Here is a 15540-nt window from a genome sequence, read left to right on the forward strand (position 1 = left end):
TGATGCCTTTAGACTCCTGCCCCTTAGAACTGCCCACTCAGACCTCTGTTCCCTGCTCTACCCAGTATAGCTGGTTTTGTCTTAACACCCATGACTCTTTACTGTACACATTTTTCTATGGGTCTGTTTTCGTCTTGTAGATTGCCAGGTTCTTGAGGGCAGAGATCTTCTTGTCCACCGTGAGTCCTGGGACTGATCTAACTAGACTTGTGACTTTAGACAAATAACTTACCCTCTCTGAATCCTAGATTCCACATGTATCAATTGGGAGTTAATATTGTCTTTATTATTTTAGGTGGTTGTTGAGGCTTAACTGAGACAATAAAGATAATGCACATAGCCTAGCACCTGGTGTACACTATGTGCTCAAGAAGGGATAGAGGAAACACAAAAGAGAATGTCTGCCTTCTCAATGTCAGTGCAGCTGGGGCTCACACATAAACGGTGCTCAGTGATGTCCACTGAATGACGGAAGCAAGAGCTTTACTCAACGGAGATTTCCTGCAGATGCGTAGTTTCTAAATGAATTGTTCTCAAGCTAGAAATAAATAGTGATATCTGAATTTCTTTTCAATTAAGAATAAACCTTCATACCTTTTTCTGATTCCCTGTAAGAGAGAAGTGCAAATTTTGTTAAAGAAAGGGAATACAGACCCACTGAAGGAATTGCTGAACAAGCAAAGTAAAGCACTGGTGTCAGTTGATGTGAAATTTTGGGCAATGCACCACTGGGCAGAGGTTCAAAGGTGGTCTGGCCTTGCTCCAGCCAATCCCAGCTCAGAAGGGGCCCTCATTCCAGCCCCCTGGGCTGCACATGGTAGTCACAGAAGACCACTGGATCTTATTACTTTCTGGCTTGCTGACAGCCCATCTGCCCCACATGAGAGGAGGTGAATTGGGGTCAGGGTCTCTACAGTATACCAATAATAAATGGGCAGTAAGCTGCCCTTCTGGCCCATACCCAATCAATTTTGAACAAATGGGGAATTAGAGAGCAAGTACAACAGTGAGAGCAGTGAGAGGGAAAATGGAAACAGGTGGAATGTGTTGGTTACTACCTTCTGTGCCCCCTCTTCCCTCTTTGCCACCCTCTCCTTTCTGCCAGTGTCCAGCATCTCTGTGTCTTATAAGCCTGTGGTCTAGCTCTGCCATCTCCAGCTTGCTCAGCTGGGGTTAGGGACATGTAGTACCTAGAGAAGAGTAGCTTCAAGAATTTGTGACTCCGTCTCAATCAAGACAGGCAGGGGAGCTGTATAGGTCTGGACCAGAGACTTGGCAGTGACACTGGCATTCTGCTTGGTCTTTGTCCTCTAGTGCATGCTCTGTATGCACTTTGCTGGCATTCTGTTGCAAGCTGTATGGAAAACCAATGCCCCCTTCCTAACTCCATGTGATGGACCATGAAGAGACTCCTGCTGCCATGTCTCACCCTGGTTCAGATCCCCATTGATATGCACACACTTCTAGTTCAAGTCCAAGTTCATCATTCCTCTTGGACACTGTAATCCAAACTGCTTACTTCTCCCTACCTCCCAGGGCAGAGACTCACAGTTGTGTGTGGTCTCCCCTATTCCATATTCCACAGATCTTAGAACTCCTTTCTTTCTCCGCTGCTTAACACTAAAGCTCCAGTATGCCTTTAGTTAACAACTGTTATAGACTGAATGTTTATGTCCCCCCCAAATTCATATGTTGGGATCCTAAACCTTAATGTGATGGGGTCTTTGGGAGGTAATTAGGGTTGGATGAATTCATGAGGGTTGGGCCCTCATGATGGGATTAGTAGCCTTACAAAAAGAGACACCAGAGAGCTTTCTCTCTTTCTCTCTCTCTCCACCATGTGAGGACACAATGAGAAGGCAGCCATATGCAAGACAGGAGGAGAGTTCTCACCAGAACCAAATAGGTTGGCACCTTAATCTTGGACTTCCCAGCCTCCAGACCTGCGAGAAAAAAAAAAGTCTATTGTTTAAGTCACCCAGTCTATGATATTTTGTTCTGGCAGCTTGAGCTGACTGAGACAACAACCCATTTCCCCTGGACTTTGCCAAATCTGTTTTCCAGTAGAAGGTGAGTTAGAAAGGGATAGATAAACCAAATTCACAAGAGAAAGACACAGAGAGAGGCTTAATCCAAAGTGATGGTGGAATTTTTATACTCTAATGACTGGTTACTGGGGGAGCTGGCAGGAGTTAATACAGATCCCCCTGGCCTCTCAAATTTCCTTGCGTAAGCGGTTGGCTACTCTACTGCCAACCAAAACTGACCTGGTAAAAATCTATTTAGTAAATTAACATTTATAAATGCTTTGCTCTGATTTTCCTCCCATATCACAGGATTTTTGCTAATTTTAAATGACATTGCCTCCTCACTGGAGATTAACAAGATATGAAGCAATCCCAATATTTTAATCAGTGTTTGGGGATGATTCCTGCTGAATAGCAGGAAATGTGGTTCTTCTGGAAATCCATTTTTCATTTGTTTTCTTATTTGCATCCCTAGTGTAAAGAAAATTGACTTTTTAAAAGTGAGTGATAATTAATCTTTGAAAATACTGCAATTGGTTGGCTTTACTGCTATTTAAAAAAAATATTCAGTGAATACCACATCAAGTGGAACTCTGCCGTGGGGGTGGTTGGAATGACCGGGAGAGGAGCTGTTAGCATCGGCATGAAGACACATTGGCATTGAGCAGAGTGCCAGTCCAGCTGGTGGGGAGGGGCTGAGAGGCCTGAGACCAGCTCTCCGCAGCCCCTGTAAGTGGTCCGGCAAATGCTTATGTTCCTCTGAAGCACTTCATAGTTTTTCTGCAAATGGAGAAATGGCTTGCTCAATTCAGATTAACTGCAAGGCCAGACTGATGGATGGTTCAGAAATGTATTGTAAAAATTAGATTATAAAGGAATAGATTTCATTACCAGCAATATGATACTAGATGGGCAGATAAACCCCTCCATGGTATATAACAGATAAAAATGCTGAATAAAATACTTCCATATGTATTTGTAAAGCAAGATTGAGCTGACAGTGAAGTAAGGGGAACAGTCAAAGACTATAAATGACAAGAACATGCTATTCTACAAAGTAAGTAAGCATTAGAGCTTGTCATTGTCCTGAGGTCATGTGCTTCTAGGAAAGCTTGATTGAGGCAACTTCATGCAGACCACACCTGGCCGTGCATATTAAATGAGAGCTCAGAGCTCTGGCATCCTGGAGCCTGAGTTTTCAGGCACCATGAGGGTGCAGTTGTGCAGGTGATAAAGATTGCGCCCTGAACACGATGGGAAGTTGGATTAGAAATTCTCTCATCAAGTTTCAGTCCTCAAGGTTCAGCACATTTGGTAGGTGAACTAGAACATAATCTGCCCTACAGAAGGAGAATTGTTTGTCTCTCCCTTGGTTCTGTGTGGAGTGAAAAGAAAAAGAAAACCCCACTAAGAATTCCTACCTCTTCTGCCTGCCCTTTAGGTCTGAGGGTAGAATTCATGCTACCTGTCTAATTAGACTGAGAAATGAAACACAAAACACACAAGCATATCAGACATACTGTGTATCCAGGTTGATGATGCCCAAAAGAGCTTGGCAGATGCAAATGCAAATCTTTTATGGAATTACATGCTTAAAACCCAGGTCCCAAAATTTCTGCAGATAAGGTTTCAAGGAACTGAAGCTCACTGTCAGAAATCACCAGATATACACGGAAAAAAGCCACCACAAGTGAGAGTCAATAGAAACAGTAAACTGTAGAGTCAGGTCAATGAAGAATGCAAATATTGCAATTATCAGTGAATGTAACACAAGTGTGGTTCATATGTTCAAAGAAAGACAAGAGGGGGATGAGAAAATGACAAAACATATGGAAAGCAAGATTTGGGAAAAGGTAAACAGAATACTTAGAAACAAAAAAAGAATAATTAAAATTTTAAAACATTATCTATAGCCTAAATAGCAGACTGGACACAAATGAAGAGAAAATTAATATTCCAGAAAATAGACCCAAAGAAATTACCCCAAGTGTAGTACAGAGACAAAGGGATGGAAAATATGAAAAATGTTAAGAGACCCAGAGGACAGTATGAAAACCCCCTGCATCTACCTAAATGAAGTTCCACAAGGAGAAAATTAAGAGCGTGGTGGAGAGGCAATATTCAAAATAATAATACGTGAGAATTTTTCAGAACTGGCAGAAAAACTGGACACCTTGAATCCAACATCAAACTAGGGCAGTACAGATGAGGAATATTGCAGGCTAATCTCATTCATGGATACATACATAAAGTCCTGAGCAAAGACTTCTAAAATTAACCCAGCAACATATAAAGAAGATAATAGTACATTAAGATTGGTCCGAGGCCATCTTTTCTTCCTCTCTTAGATCATTTTATCACACACAGTCTATGGGATTTAAATGTCGTATTTATGCTGATGACTCCCAAGTTTCTATCTCTAGCCCAGAACTCTTCTTTCAGTTTAGGCTCAAGTGTCTGTCTACTTCAGTGTCACAGACATTCCAGCCAAAACAAGTCTAAAGTGGGGCCCTTCAGTTTTCCTCCCAAGTCTGTTTCTCTGGCCCTGGTTTACTTCCACTCTCACCTCCAGATCTTTCCCTTGGCTGTTCCCATTTCCCTTCCATTCTTTTTATCTAATCTATTCCTACTTGTTCCTCCACCAAGAAGCTTTTTCTCATCTACCCCCTCCCTCCCCCAAAACACAGTTAGCCATCCCTCTTCTGCCCTCCCATAGCTTCCTTCAATTTTTAGTGCAGCACTTATCTTGCAGTATTGTAATGGTTGTGTACTTGCCTGTCTCTCTCACTAGAAGCTTCTTGAGAGAGGGACTCTTGTTTATTGAGAGAACATAAGCTATGAGCACAGGGTCTGGCCCTTAGTTGTCAGTTGCTCAGTAAATATTAGTCTACTAACTGAATGAATAGAGTAGGGTAGATGTTTTAGTAGGGGTGTGTACTGGGAAATAAAAGAGTTCAGGAGAGAGACACAGAGGGATGTCCCCCACCCAGTCCAATCTGAGAGATGCAGCCCGGAGAATGTTTGAACTGAGTCTGCTAATGTAAGTATAAGCTTTGGCTGTCTTTTTTTTTTTTTTTTTGAGGAAGATTAGCCCTGAGCTAACATCCATGCCCATCTTCCTCTACTTTATATGTGAGATGCCTACCACAGCATGGTGTGCCAAGCGGAGTCATGTCCACACTTGGGATCCTAACTGGCGAACCCTGGGCTGCTGAAGCGGAACATGTGCACTTAACCACTGAGCCACAGGGTCGGCCCCAGCTTTGTCTGTCTTGGGAGGAAGGACAAGGGGGCAAAGAAGAACACTGGAGATAAAGAGAATGCCGTGGGCCAAAGCTCACATGGGGAATGTAGGCAAGATACCTGGAGCTAAGAGCACGTATTTGGAAAGCACAGAAGTGTCTCCGGGGAGGTCGGGATCTCCAGAGCTTTGGAGGTCAAGTCTCAGATGTGGCCATTCTCCTTGGGGTGGGGGAGCCTCTGAAGGATTTTTAAAGGGAGACTTGCATGGTCAGGTTTATACCTCAGAAAGATCACTCAGGATGCAGTGAGGAGAAGGGCCCAGAGGGTGTGGAATTGGACACAAGACAAGTTTCAGGACTTGCAGCCATCCAGTTGCTAAATGACAAGGGCTGAACAAGGACAATGATGGTTTGTTAGCAAGGAGGGGAACTGATTGTTCCGACTGGAATGCTGCGGGAAGGTGCTAGTGGTGAACCTGAATGTTCTGTTAGGACTGTCATTTGGGGGATTATCTGGCTGTCAGCACATTTGCTGACCTGGCCGGAGCTAAACTGATCGTGTTTGTGTCTCCCTGGAACCACTGCTGGAGTCAACGGAGACATCTCCCCCTCTCCAGAAACCATCTGGAGAAGGTCAGTCTGACCTGAGGATTTATTTTCATTAAAAAGTTCACAAAGGCACAGATTATTGCTCAGAAAGGGGGAGACTGCATCAACTTTGATCCTTTCTGTTGTTCATTGTCTTCTGCTGGTTTTATTATCATTTTGGCACCATTCTTGATTTTGAAGCTGAAAACAAATAGTAGCCACATGTCTAATATTAGTTAAATATGAAAAGATAACGTTAATCCTCAGGAATCTAATTTTGATGTTAAAATTAAAACCCATGCAGACTTTTCTTAGCATTTTTGAATGCTTATCGTGGGAGAGGTTATGCCTCATCAGGCTGATTATGCTGCATTCCTTTTTATAATATTCCTTTTTTTATGTAATGTTTTAGCAAATCCTAATTTATTAAGCAAACTCAGTAATCTCCACAGACTGCTATCTAAATATTTAATTTATACACTGAGTCATACATCTGATAGGGTGGAATAAATGTGATTGAATTCATTAATATAGATGTTCCAAGATGAGTGATTTCCTTGTTGCCCTGTGATGATTTTCAGCTCAGATTTGCCCTGGAGCCCACTGGCTTTTAATGCCACACATTACTATTCCTTCTGTCTTTCATGGATAATGTTGTCGATACCGCTAAGCAAATAAGCACCGTCCAAGGAGCTGTGTGTGCGTCTCAGCTCTCAGGAGGAAGCCAAGTGAGCGGCGGGGATTGAGATAAGTGCATTCCAGTGGCCTTGCCAAGGGCCCAGGCACAGCTTTCTGTGCTGATCTGCATCCAGCCTACCAGGCAGAGTTAGACAGCCCACAAGGCATGCTGGGGGACCGGGACACAAGATAGCCTCCAGAGGAAAAGAATTCTTTGTCTGAACAAGTGTTAGGGAGACTAGAAGAAAACTAAGACTGAGTACAACACGCTATACAAATGCATGTGCTAGCTTTTACTGAGCAGCGGGATTGCGTAGAGGTTAAGGGGGTAGACTTTGGACTCAACTTCCTAGTTTCCAATCTATGCCTCAGTTTCCTCACTGGTAAATGGGGATCCTAATGTTACCTCTCTCTCAGGGCTATCGTGAGGGTTAAATGAGTAAATGCACTTCGAGAGCTTAGAAACTGTCTGTCACAACATAAGCAGTTTTTCTCCTTTTTCCATTGGTGTCTGGCCCTCTAGCACAGGGTCTGGCTGAAATTCAACCCACTGCACTACACACTCACTGAATACCTACTGAGTGCCAGAACTGGGGCCAGGCACTAAGAACACAATGACAAAGAAGACACACTCTCTGCCTCAAAGAAACCAAGTTCTAGTAGAGGAGACAGACATGCAAATGGTGGATTCAATTCTTAGTGCTGAAAGGAGTAGCAGAGGAACATATACAGTTTCAGAGGTAGTAGAGTGGAGGGAGACTCAGCTCTGACTTAGCAGGTTTCCAAGGAAATGGTTTATAAAAGTTCTACCTACTCTGCTGGGGTTTGAGGTATGACTAGGAGTTGGATTGTTAGGAGTGTGAGTGATGAGGGAGAGTAAAGGGTTAAAGAAAGCAGAATGAAGAATAAGGGAGGAAAATATGCTGTATCTTGCATCCTTTCTTTTTTGTTTTTTTGATTTGGCCATGATATTTACAGTTTTGGAGTATTACCAGTTCTTAAGCTAAGTTTGGAAACAGTTGAATGCCTAGTGGAAGCATCAAATTGGAGAATTCCCTCCTATTCTAGAAACTGGCATGCTGTTGTCTGGCTGCATGTGAACCGCCATTTATAGACCACTGGCTTCTCTCCAAAGATGGAGTCTAGACTGGGTCCGTTATTAGGCTTCTGAGGTGATCTTCTGGCCAAACCAAATCAAGAAACTGCATATCAAGTCCAAATTCTTAGCTATTCAGGGTTTCATTATTTTGGGAGAAATGAGATGGCAAAAATTTGAGACAACTTATGGATTTCAAAATATAGCCATCGCCTCTGTGGGAGGGAGGCTGAAGGATGGGAGTACCAGTTCCCACAGGCACCTTCTCTGTTTCTTCTGCCCTTTGCCACTTGCCTGTCTTTCAACATACTCTCATAGCAAGAAAGGGATTAAAAAACACTGTGGTTTCCAATTCATTAAAATTAAATGTGTCACATCTTACAAGTGAAAATACAATTTTTAGATGGAAAATGAAAACATTTTTCCCTCCTATTTTGCTATTACTAACCCTGCAGTCTCACAGTTGACAGTCTTAACTTTAAAAGGCTGTTTCACACAGATATGCACAGAATTCATATTGGGAGCATTAGGAGTGGTGGGGGGTGGGGAGAGTTCCCATGGCGTTCTTGGGGAAGCCAGGCTGTCTGGAGGGCCTCTGAGCTGACCATGAGAACCAGAACCCTTTTCTGATGGCCTGCCTGGCTGAATCAGCTGGTAACCAAGATGGTCATAGGTCATTTTCCCAATGCTGTTAAACATAAAATAATACGTATTATTTCTAGTCTGGTCTCACTCTTGTCCCTGCTTCTACCTACTGGCAGGAGGAGAAACATGGACCTTTTCATTTTCCTTCCTAAATCTCTATCTCTTCTTGGATTCCCTGTCTTAATGATTTCACCATCTTCCCTTGTGAGTAATCTGGGAGTCAGCCCACACTTGTAATTGTCTTTACTCTCTTGATCTAATCAGTGACTACTATTTCCACCTCCTTAACCTTTTTCTTTTACAACTCTCCCTTTCTTATTCTCTTTGTGGTGTGTGGATAGATGGAGGCTCTTAATTGAGAAAAATCACCATTTTTACGTCACATTTCAAAACATCACCCATTTGGACTTCTATAGTAGCATATCATTGGGTCTTCCTGCCTTTGGTCTCATCTTCCATCCCAGATTTGTAAAACTGATTATGATTTATATTTTAGTGGCTCTAAGACCAAGTCTAAACTTCTTAGCATGGCACAGAGGGCCTTCTGTCATTTGGCTCCACCCTCTTCTCCACTTTTCTTTCTGTCCCTTCACATATATCCTATGCATTGGGCATACTTAACTATGAGTAATTCATCAAATATGCCTTGCAGTCTCTCTTCCTGCCTTTGCATGTGTTTTTCCTGATACTCAATATTCTTCTCTCCTCTAATCTCCCTGTCAAACCCCTTCAACTCGTCTCTCTATGAATTCTTTCTTAAATCACCTGTGTCAGTCACCTTCTGGCAGGAAATAGCTCATTCAAAGTGGGTAACTTGAGGAGAGTTTAATAAAGAGAATATTTATGAAGATGTGGGCAGGATGTGGAGAGATCACAAAGGATGGGGTAGTAAGTACCCTAAGGCTAAGGGGGGGGCTGTCATCTGCCCCTTCCCTGGGCAAGGGAGCTGTTACCTGAACCCAGAGACAAAGATGGATGTTTGAGAGATGCAGCCAGCCCACAGCCACGTGCCTCTTGTGTGGAAAGGAGCTAAGGGAACAAATTCCCTAACCCTTACTCTTCCCTTCCTTCAGTCTCCTGCCAGCACTCACCATTGGCTAAAATGGAAGGAGCAGGAAGGGAGAGGGCAGGGAGCCTTTGACATAAATCATATTGGTCAGCCTCCTGGGATACACAGCAGGATGAAGAAGATTAAGAAGTAGATCTGAAAGGCCAAACAGAAGCTATCTGGCGCACGCAAGCAGAAGTGATCACTTTGTGACCCAAAGGGCCTGGCTCACACTTCTCCTATCGCCATTATAATGCCTCTTTGTAATTACTTGTTTGTGTATTTATCTCCCCTACCATGTTATAACCTTTGGATAGCAGGAGACATGTGGTTTGTGTTTTTTTTTAAAAGCAGTCTTTGTATTCCTGTTACTGCAGTGCCTGGCAAGCAGTAGACACTCAATAAATTTCACCTAAACGGAATTGTCTTTTCCAGAGAACCATGAAAAAATGACAGCCCTGGAAGGTGAGAGACCTGACTCTTCTCTTCTTGGATATTGGAGTGGAGGGGACACGTTACATGACACTTATGATGTCTCTTCATGCTCACTGTCTTCTTTGACATTTTCCACTTCTGTCCTTATTTCCTCCAGTCCCTTGGTCCACTTTCTCAAGGGATACCAATGTCTGGAAACCCTAAATCTCAAATCATTATCCAGCCACCTTGAGGAACTAAAAAAGAGACAAGACAGACCACTTCAGAAAAATAAGAACTTATTTCTTCCAGTTTCTATATCAAGTCCTAGCTACACTTCTGCTATGGTTAGGCGAGCTGAACAACCTATAAACTTTGAATTTCCTCCTGGTTGATCCTTTCACTTAAAACCTAGAGCAGAGTCATCCCATAAGTAGCCTCTTAGCTGTTTCTTCTTTTGGCTTCTACCTCAGTCTCTACTTGGCCCTCTTAGGCTGAGGGTGTCCTAGGAAAAGATATCCCCAGCCTAAAATGTATCATCTGAAGACAAGTGAAGAGAGGACCTCCCTACCCACTCACCCCACATTTCAATCCTCCAATTGGAAGGTCCATGTCCAGAACGACCAATGTGATGACTCCAGTTGGTTTCCCTTGTGCCCCAGATGCGTATCTGATCTCTACCTGGGTTTAGATTGCAGAGAAAGAGGCTGAGGGCTTGGAACCAAGTTTTGATGAAGAAAAGAGAGTCCTGATGAAAAAGAGCAAAACAAATTTCCTTGTGTAGTTTAGTTTCTGGATGGAGCTCCTTAGCATGACCCTGGAGTGAGTTTCCTACTTTTGGTGGGGACTACAGCTCACTGAGGATATCACTGGAACTTCATATGCTTTGGACTCCTCTTTTCAACCATTGCTATCATTGAAGTCAGCATATCTTAACTGGGCACTAGATAGTCAAAACTCTTTTTGCTAGGAACTGTCTTCAGCACATAGAGGCATGTGGTAGTAGCATCTATGGTGATGAACCTTAGTCTTTTTCCCATGGAACAAGAGATAGGTTTAGAGGGGAAAATAGTGATATAGTTGAAGACAGAGAGGGGAAAGATGCAATAAATCTCTGGTGAGAGTATTCTAGCCTATGATGGGTGTGCTTGCTATGAACTTCCAGGTCTTTCCCTATAAGATCCCTTCATATACTTTACTTTAATTGCTTTTTTAATATCTGTCTCTTCCACTAGACTATATGTCCATGAAGGCAGAGACTTTGCCCTATTTATAACCCCAGTATTTAGCACAGAGTCTGACCCATAGCAGATACTCAGCAATTGCTTATGTGAAATAATGGATTCATGCTATTTGAAGACCATCTTGGTACCAGTGGGAGGCCTTCACTTTGTTCAATAAATGGGGCCAAGTTTAGAGTATTGGGGGTGTGTAGTGTGGCCATGGGAAGGAAGATTTTTTATTTCTTCTGACTTTCACGGAGGGATAAGTGTGCAAGTTATTTTCTTATACCTGTGTAACAGGACCCAGGCAGAAGAGATGACTATGATGTCACCTACTTATTCTGATCTGAAGACTCTTGTGGTCTCAAAATATCACCCCTTACCACTTGGGTTAGTCATTATCAGCCTCTGTCAAAATGAAAATGTAGATCATAGAGTGGAAGCACCATGATTCTTCATAAGCCATTGACTTGTTAATTCTAACATCAGATAAGCTGGAATAAAGCTATGGTCCTGGGGCACAGGATAGCTATGTTTGATAAAGGTGAGGAAGAAAGGAGAACTTTTATATCTTGTACCTCAGTGTAGGGTGAGCATAAAGGAAGGCAGTTCTGTGGGGGCTGGAACAAGATTGGCTGGCCATCTGACCGAGGTGGAGTGGGCTGTCATGACAGAGCAGGTCTGGGTGGAACACTTCGGGCTGGGTGACTGGAGAGCCAGGAGAAAGTAGGACGAGGGGAGGAGTCTGCAAATATTTCAAATCTTACCTAGAGCTCTGCTTGAAAATTTATAAGATGCGCTAGGACACCTGGGTCTACCTCTGACATCAATGGCCCTAAAGACACATACAGGCTCTGCATAAACCCAGATAGGAAACTGAAGCAGAATCAAGCCTGTTGGCCAAGATGGACTCAATACAGTTCATTGTGATGATGAGCACCTATTAAATATCTTCAAGACACTGTTTTGGATGATTGTGGGACAAACACAAGGCTTGTAAGACAACATCCTTTCCCCCTGGGGATCTCACACTATGGTTTTGAAGACTTCGTAACAGAATATCAAACCAACCACTTCTTTACCTTGTATTTAAAATGTCTCAGTCTTTGCTCAGTCAATAACATAGACCATCTGCCTTCCAGACTCTTGTCAGAGAAAATACCCTCAAATTGTCAGCTCTTTAGCTCTGAGAGAAGAGATATTTAAGGAAGATAGTCTCTAAGGAATGGTTTTCAAACTTTTTTTTCCAAAGGTCTTTTTCTTCCTGTGATATCTTACCTGGAAACTCAGTGTGGGAAGGAGAGAAAAAAGGAGGTGCTCTGATTAAAGAAGATGAGAAGCCCCTGACACCAATCAGCCCCTCTTTGGTCCTTGAAGCACCTGCATGTGGCCCCACTGCCCCTCAGAAGTGCAGTTTGGAAGCTAAAGCTGTAAGGAAATTGCAAGATCTTTACTCCTTCCAAGTTCTGCTCGTATAAACATACAGTGGCAAGCTGCTGCCCGGACTCATTTAGCTTTGGTGCAAAACTGCCTTCTCTGAGTTATGCCCTTAGCTTACCCTAAGGGCAAGAGCAAGAATGGTCTTATGTTCTTTTCTCTTTATATATTTTTGAATTGATAAAAAAATTCATAAATTGTGTTACTTTTGTATTTTAAAAACAAAAACAAAACATAAACGGGTGATGTGATAAATGCAGTACCTTAGGAGGATGGATCCAGTAGTAGTCTTAGAATAAGTTGAAAATATTACAGACTGCAGACAGAGAAGAGGTTGGAAGTGGTGTCATTGGAAGCCAAGGGTGAGGCTATATACACCTGGACCAGGGTGACAACAGGTACAAGATGGAAGTCATTGTTCATGAGGCCCATTCCGTGTGAGGATAAATGGACAGAGGAATATCAGAGACATCAGGAGAACAGAAGGACAGAGAGGCCATGGTAAAAGTGGCAGAGGGCATCTGTAGGGAAATCCTGAGAAATGTGGTCAGTGAGGTTTGGACAAGGAGGGGGCTCACTGCCCTTTTGAAGTCAGCATCAGAGAGATCTGCCATCAGTTAGAGGAATATGCTCCCTTGTGCCATAAGGGTCATAGAGGTGAGGGGGATGAGAATGGATTGTACACTTGGAAGTGATAATATCACTCATTGGGGATTCTGGGTACTGATAGAAGATGCTTCCTGCTAAAACTCCTTCCAGATGAGAGAGTTGCCTACATATTGAGATGATCTCTGAATACTGCAGTTTAACCAGAGCCTAGTGATTCAATAAAAATAATAATCATTTACATCTGTATACACTGTGAGTGATACATTTCTCCAAAGGAATTTCACATCCATTCTCTTATTTAGTCCTTTGAACAATTCTATGATGGAAGTAGAGCTGATAGTGTCTTGATTTTGTGGAAAGATGGAAAGTTAAGTACCACACTTGTAGTTAGTGGTAGCATCAATTCTTGGATCTGGGTTTTTGACCTGAAGCCCTGCACATGGTCTACCTCACCCCACAGGCTCACCCAGTAGGGCCCCACAACCTTGTCTCTGTGGGTACGCAGCAAGTAGCAGACTTCAAATCATTCTGAGTTTCTGCTCTGTTTGGTAGTCTGCACGTCACCTTTCCAAACTTTTCCGAATTGGATATTGAGATTGGCCTCTTGGCTCGAAGGGCTATGTTTCATTTTTCCAATGTCTCAATTCTATTCATTTAGCTGGTATCTGGTCTCTCCTTATCCATATTTTATCCACATTAGCACTAGCTCGTGTGTCTGAGCTCTCATTTAATATGCACAGGCAGGTGTGGTCTGCATGTAGATGCCTTTGAGGATGTCTTCTTTGAAGCTTCCTGTCCTCCCATTCTGGATAATTTTGCTGGTCCTGTGGCCTGTCGCTGGTTCTTGTCAATGTGCTTACAGAGATGTCCTATATATTTTGTGTAAATGTGACCTTTGCAATGTTTTTAAATTGGCTTCTTTTACTAATGAAAGGTGATTCCTCTTGTTTATGAAGCAGTGTGTGATTAGGCACTTAAAAATATACACACATAGTGTGTGTGCGTATATATATGTATCTTATAGTATATATTATATCGTGTATATATATGTGTGCGTATATATATGTATGTGTCTATCTATCCACACATACACATGTGTACATTGCATACGGAACTACGTCCTGAAGTCTATGTATGAGAATACCCGTAACAGTGATCTTGAATACGAAGTGTCTGTGAGAGAACATGGTCAGTTTGGTTTGTTCAGATCCCAAAAGAGTTATTTATACAAAAAGGAACTTTTACTTAGAAGCACTGAATTTGTGACATAGAAGTAATTCTAGAGGCCATCATGTCCAAACTCTCACTTTGTAGTTAAGGAGATGAAATTTATGGAATTAGCTTAACATCACCCAACTCACTATAGCTCAGCTGGGATTGGAGCCTAGGAATTTCCTAATCCCATTTTAATTCCTTCCCTAAGTCCCTTCATCTCTTCCCTACATGAATCTTTGTTTTCAGGAAATACCTGATTTAGGAGAGAAATTAAAATTGGAGTTTAACATCATCATCCTATAACATTTTATTGTGGGTGTTGCTCTAAATGATCATGTTTGATCCTGAATTCTCCTGGGACCACAGAGTGTCTAGGGACGTAGAAGACAGAGGCAGAGAATTAAGAGCCTCCCAGGTGAAAAGGAGGGTTTTCAATGTGGTAAGCAGAAAACTGGGGTTTGGGGCTACATCTAGTCAGAGGCATCTCTTCCCTAGCCTTTGGGGAAGGAAGGCCCCACCATCGCCTTCTCCTCTCATCTTTCTATTTCCTCATCACCGTCTGCATATTGGAGCCAGCCTACAGTTGTGCATGTAGATGCATGTAGATATGCATGTGGATGCATGTAGATGCATGCATGTAGACACATGCTACTCTGCTTCATAAGTGGATATAATTGCCAAAGGGTCCTCTGTTCTCACCACCTGAGGCTGTCTTTTTGCAGTCACTCTAGGCCAACATGAGATTTTGGCATTGGGTAGTTAGATTTGCCCAAAGTTGAAACAACGCTTGATTTATGCAATTTTGTCAAACATCTGGTAAAATAACTGGATAAAAACCAAATTGGCTGAAACATCTGGCCATCTGAATTAGAAGCCTCAGTCTGGCCGTTTTGTGCTGATACAATGCATGTGGAGCACTAAACCGAGCCTTGCCCTTGTACAGTTTTGAAGTAATAAAGCATATGAACATAAACTTGCATAGAAATATGCAAGGGAATTCTTTCTAAATGAGCTTGCTGGTGGGTACTTTTTACCCTAGAGAGATAAAGTTGAGGGGGAACCCTGCAGTGGAGTTGGACCAGCACAGTGCTACCTCTGTGTCTAGGGGTGAGGTGGGTAAAGGTAAGGCAGCTGGTGCTTTCACATTGGCCAGTGGTGATTCAGACCATTTTGACCTTTGGCTGGATGGCTTGGTTACAACTAGCTCTTAACTGCTTAGTGGTTAATCAGTTCAACTAAATGAGATGGACTGGTGGTGCACATAGGCATAGCCAAGGCTCTCTATTTTTGACATTTTATGGACAGAGCAGGTCTGGAC

Source organism: Equus asinus, chromosome 4, assembly GCF_041296235.1.
Source record: "Equus asinus isolate D_3611 breed Donkey chromosome 4, EquAss-T2T_v2, whole genome shotgun sequence".
NCBI classification, from domain to species: domain Eukaryota; kingdom Metazoa; phylum Chordata; class Mammalia; order Perissodactyla; family Equidae; genus Equus; species Equus asinus.